At 38.8% G+C, this 5,888-nt stretch overlaps 2 protein-coding genes across 2 annotated transcripts in view; both read left to right on the top strand.

The window, feature by feature from the left end:
* Positions 1-5,888, top strand: part of dkk3b (dickkopf WNT signaling pathway inhibitor 3b) — a 20,350-nt gene that overhangs the window by 6,459 nt on the left and 8,003 nt on the right. The gene's annotated exons all lie outside the window — the stretch shown is intronic.
* far1 (fatty acyl CoA reductase 1) overlaps positions 5,724-5,888 on the top strand; it is a 59,246-nt gene continuing 59,081 nt past the window's right edge. The window contains exon 1 of the mRNA XM_032523341.1: positions 5,724-5,737. The gene's annotated coding sequence lies outside the window, so the exon portion shown is untranslated. The remainder of the gene's footprint in view (positions 5,738-5,888) is intronic.

Below are 5,888 nucleotides of genomic sequence, written 5' to 3'. Positions count from 1 at the left end.
TGTCTCTTAATAGTCCTCACTTTGTCTCACTTTTTGATGGCCTTACTAGTGTTTATCTGAGTCCATTTGTAGCTGTTCTGACAACCTTCTGTCTTTTATTCCAACCACAATTCTGTCCCTTATCAGTTCTTCTTTGAACCCCAAAGCTGCAGTGATCTGCTAACTGTGCACTGACGTAATGAACGCTTCTGCACTCTCTAGCTCTTGTTGGCATCTCATGTTAAACTTGGCTCTTTCAAAAATGACATTGTGTTTTTCCCACACAGTGTTGTTCAAATGCAGTTTTAACAGCATCATATTCTTTTTATTTTCGTCAGTCACATGGCAAGACTCCCAAAATATCATCTGCTGCATCTCCAGTGTTAATAGAGTGAATTCCCCTAATATTCGTCGGTGTTTCCTTTAATATCCTGATCGGTACGCAACCGTTCAAATCGTCTGATCCATCGTGCCATTCAGATGGATTTGAGAAATCAAATGGCTCCGGTGTTATATTTGCACAGCTACCCATGCCATTTCGTCTTTTCCCCGTTGTTTTACGTTCAGGAAAAACTTTTTTTTTGTGTTTGCACTGTTTTCTCTCGTCTTTTCTTCCCCGTGTGTCCGTCAGGCCTCTCACAGACACAGATGGGCTCGCTGGCTTTTTCCGCGTTCACAAGCATCCATCGTATGTCTTTTTCTGCACCTATCTTCGCTACTAAACCGCTCCTCATGTATCTACTCACTGAGAGAAACTTCCATAGCTGTGTCAGAATTGGGTACGGAGGAAAACTGCAGAGAACTACAGTTGAGTGGAGAGTCTGTCCAGTAGCAACATCGGTCGTACACTGCACAAATCTGGCCTTCTGGAAGAGTGCAAGAAGAACCATTCTCAAAGATATCCTAAAAAGTCTTGTCTAAGTTACCCACCGGTAGACAAACATGTGAGAAGGTGCTCTGGTCAATGAAACCAAAATCGAACTTTTTGGCCACAATGCAAAACGATATGTTTGGCGTAAAAGCAACACAGCTAATCACCCTCATCACACCATCCCCACTGTCAAACATGGTGTGGCAGCATCATGGTTTGGGCCTGCTTTTCTTCAGCAGGGACAGGAATAGGTCAAATTGAGGGGAAGATGGATGCAGCCAAATACAGGACATTCTGGTGAAAACCGTTTGGAGTCTGCAAAAGACCTGAAACTGGGACGGAGATTTATCTTCCAACAAGACAATGATCCCAACACTCAGCAAAATCTACAAAGAATGGTTCACAATAAACGTTCCAGTGTTAGAATGGCCAAGTCAAAGTCCACTTGAATCCAATTGAGAATCTGTGGAAAGAACTAAACTGCTGTTCACAAACGCTCTCCATCCAACCTCACTGAGCTCCAGCTTTTTGCAAGAAAGAATGGGCAAGAACTTCAGTCCTCGATGTGTAAACTGATAGAGACATACCCAAGAGCCTTGCAGCTGGAATCCAGCAAGGTGTGGCTCTACAAAGTATTAACGCAAGGGGGCCCAAATTTTGCACGCACCACTTTTCAGTTTTTTATTTGCTAAAAAAGTTAAAATATCCAATAGATTTCGTTCCACTTCACAATTGTGTCCCACTTGTTGGTGATTCTCACAAAAGATGAAAATGTTATATCTTATGTTTGAAGCCTGAAATGTGTCAAAAGGTTGAAATTCAAGGGGCCGAACTTTTCGCAAGGCACTGTAAATAAAATTGAATGAACTTTTCTGCAAATATGAGCTACCTTAGAGAGCTGCCATGATGAGTGTGTACACCCACCTATCGGCTGGGCTATGCTAGTTATGGTGGTGTCGTAATGGTAATTTTAGTGCAAAATAACATTAATCTTTCCATCTCCATCTCCATCATATCATACAGGAGACCACCTAGGAGATAAATTTAGGTTAGGCCAAAATCGCCAGCATTTTTTACCTTCCAGGGCCTCGGTAAAGAAGCACTTAAATAGACATCAATATTGTTTATGGTTACAATTTACTGTATCACAGTAGCAGTTGTCCCCTGCCCCCCCTTTAATGAGTCCTAGTGGTTGATGGTTTCTGAACTTGTTTTCTGCCAGCCACGGTCCATCTCCATTGCAACTTTTGATGGACATAGTGACATCTGAATTTACAGAAGGGCTTACTCTCTAAAAGAGCTTTTACACATTCTCTCTTCTTTCCTAGGTTTTTGATAAAACATGTATTGCTCAAACGTAAATGGCAAGACTGATGTCAGACTTTCACCTTTTCTATAATGTGACCTCTACCTGTGTGACTCCCAGTATGACTGTATTACAACCCTGCTTGAGACTTAACCCAAATGTGTAGACATTGAAACGTTCCCTGCTGTAAAACTCACTAAAGCTGAATTGAAATTTGTACTGTATGTATGAGATGTTAAATCATATTAGTTTGATTATCTGCAGGAAAAAACAATACAGTGTGAAACTAAATGGTTAACACATGCCAAACACTGCATATCCTTATTTAAAGAATGTTGTTGTTAGGGCAGTTTTTTTTCCTGTAGCATACCTCTTTAGTAGGCTTTCTTGGAATGAGATTTATTCAACTCTTTTCCGGTGATCAGAGGAAACTGTGTCTGCCAAAACAGCGCTGGCCTGCCGTGAACTCGCTTTTTCTTTTTTCATCTATCTTTGTGTGTGCTGCCTCTGGGAAATCAGAGCCAAGTCCCTGCATGCCTTATTGTGTCATAGTCAGAGAACGATCTAGGGTTCAACGGCAAAAACTCTTGTATCTACTCAACTCTCATCATTACACATCTTTAAAATATGCATCCTCACTGTATAACTGTGTCTCGATCTTAGGGAGGAGTTGTCTGAGATGACCAATATATGTAATGATATACTAGGGTGCAGTGCAAAAAAGGGTTCTCTTACAACGATAAAAACACTAAATCTGAGGGAAAAGGTACTTAAAACAAGTGAAATAACCTGTCCATGCAGCAAATAATTTCACTTGACAATCTTACTTGATTTAAGATTATAGTGTAAAGTTGAACACTTAAAATAAGAAATGTACTTTTTTTTATCTTGGTAAGAACCAAATAATTTGCATTGTGGGGGAAAAAAATCGATAAGCATAGGTTGCGATATTTTCCGTGGCAATACTGTATTGATTCACAGAAAACCTATTAGTTTCAATCTATTATTTATATATGTGTTGGCCAGTATGTCGTTTGACAATCCCTTTTGCAGCAATAAAACTGAAGTGACAACAGAGAAATATTCTTTTTAGATAAAAACAGATGTTACAAAGTTTCCTTTTGGGATGTCAATTGAAATTGGGAAAAATATTATCGTATCTGTGCTGCCTGACATCGCGGTAGATGTGACATGTTAGTGCTCGGGGTATTTCGCCTTAGTTTCAGTTTTCCGTCTCCAATGTAGGCTATGCAGCGTGTAGACTTCTCTAAACCAGAGACCAAAACGGGCATGTAGCCCCCGTCCCCCTGTAAAGACACTATGGCTATAGGAAAAGATGTTTAAGTGTGTTGATGGTCAACAAAGTATTCTTTCATCTAAAACACAGAAAAAAATGCACTGGGTATTTCTATGAAGTGCTGAGTCAACCAACTACGTGACTTCCTTGCGTGTATTCAAGTGTGACTCATGTAGAAGGTCAAATTCTACAATTAATCATTTTAGAAGCACACCTTATCCTGCCTGGCAGGCTACTTACTTCCCTGGCATTTTTTCCAGCTGCAAGCTCTATTAACATAACCACTTTCTTTACAGCTGCCAGGAAAGCAAAAGACCAAACCACTGACGTATAGTAGAATGGCAAACGTTGGCAAGCTGTAATAGTGACCTCAATCCCTTGTTGGCTAAAAATGTTTAGTATATTAGGTCTGTTTCTAGATGATCTCATTCTTTATGAAAACAGGTTAGACAATACAGCCACAGTTTCAGAAGTACCCATGTCTGTCTGTTCTTACAGAGATCATGAATATTTCCAAAACTGAGGGAAAATTTAAATGTGAACACATTAGTGCTCTAAATAAGTTGACAATTTCACGTTGTATTATCACTACTAAAAAATAAACATTTGGTGTCAAGCTGAGGCAGTTGGATTTCGTGTTTCTGCCTCAAAACCAAACGTAACTTTTTTTTCCGGAACCCGGAGTCAGCAGGCGTTCACTGGAGAAGCAACCTAACCGCTACACTGCTATATGCTCAAAAAGCATCTTAAACTTCTCATTTTGTATCACTTCAAATCATCTGGATAGAATGAAACCAAATCATTAGGGAAACTTAGGCTGAGAATGCATTATGTCCTAATCTCCATTATTCCATAGACCAGACAGAAAAGGCCAAGACTCACTGTTCCACAATGTTGAAAAGCCAGAATCTCCATATGGTGTGTGAAAAAGGATTGTCTCCTGTTTTGTCATTAGTCTCCTATAATGCAAAAGAGGTGACGGATAGCAATTATAGTATTTTTTGTGTTTAATTCATTTTATTCATGTAAAAAAGGAAACTCTTATCATATACTCTTATCCATACTCTTCCCGTTGTCTTCCCGGTGACCAAAACTTGTTATCCTACTGGATCAAATTCAAAAGAAACTTTTGTTGGCAGTTCTCTTTTCTTGTAGCTTTTGACACTTATTAAAGGTTTTTTGTCTATGTTTTTCAATGTTTTTCAAATTCATGGTCAATAAACCAAATTTAAATGACATTAAACCTAATTGTTTAGATAAAAAACAGAAATTTGAATTATTTTGACTAATAATATGAGATTAGAGAATGTTGAGTGAATCACAGACAGGTTTATGTCTAAGTCTAGTCAGGATACTGAATAAACCATTTAAAATGTTTTTTTAAATTGCTATGAAATTAATAAAACTTCAATTCAATGAAAGTACATTAATTTTAATAAACTATTGTGTCCACATAACACGTACATGCAGGCATCCAAGAGTTTTGGCATTTGGTTGTAAGAAGCCCATTTTCTGAATTTAAAAAAAAGGACAACACAAGGGTTAAATAACATCAGTCTAGTGTAACATCCCCTCCAAGAGATGAAAGATTTTGCAGTGACATATCAGTATCAAAATTGAACCCCGTACCTTTTCAGCTTTACTAGGCCCTGAGCCGCTTTGTCTTCATCCTTCATCTTTTTTGTCCCAGTGTTGCATTTGGTACCAGATCCAGTGACGTAAAAGATGAGTTAGCACTCTCAGTAGTTATCTGTTGGATGGAGGTATGGATACAGTGGAATCCATTCAAAATTAAATATTGTATAACACATGCTTTCTGTAGTTTCTGTGGCATTTTTGTCATAGATATATTCCATGAGAGGAGTGAATCCTCAAGGTGCTATAACTGTGAAGAGTTTGTTTATTTCAGCATGCACTGATATTAATCTCCATTTCTTGGTGACATGGAAGGAAACTTCCAGTGTTCCAAAATTATCAAAACCAGACAGTGACTGCTGAAGCATCAGCAGACTTATTAACCTGTTGAAATCCATTCCAGGGGGAAAAACAGATGTTACGTCTGCCTTCCAGAGTCTCAGCTGGTACCAAAATGAAACTGGGTGTTTAGTTTCTCAGTCACACATGAAGTTAAGGTTTTTCTGCAACCTTTTTGTATTGATTGACGACAATCCCTTTTGAGAAACTACATAATGTAGATACCACAAGTAGTCTAAGGTCAGGGCAGACTCTAACGCACCCACTGTCACATCGCAATAGAGAAAAGCCTACAATAAACTATACTAAGGTCGAACATAACGTAACCTAAGACAACAGACAATACTGCACAACAATGCAGTGGGAGGAGATCCCAAAATGAATGTGGGGGCCATTAAAACACACATGAAAAAAGGAAAAAAGTTCCACCACATAGGACAGAAGATAAACAAAGGCCAAAG

The sequence above is a fragment of the Etheostoma spectabile genome, chromosome 8, assembly GCF_008692095.1.
Source record: "Etheostoma spectabile isolate EspeVRDwgs_2016 chromosome 8, UIUC_Espe_1.0, whole genome shotgun sequence".
In the NCBI taxonomy this organism is placed as follows: domain Eukaryota; kingdom Metazoa; phylum Chordata; class Actinopteri; order Perciformes; family Percidae; genus Etheostoma; species Etheostoma spectabile.
The sequence above is the reverse complement of the archived record's forward strand: the minus strand, read 5'-3'. Positions and strand labels throughout refer to the sequence as shown.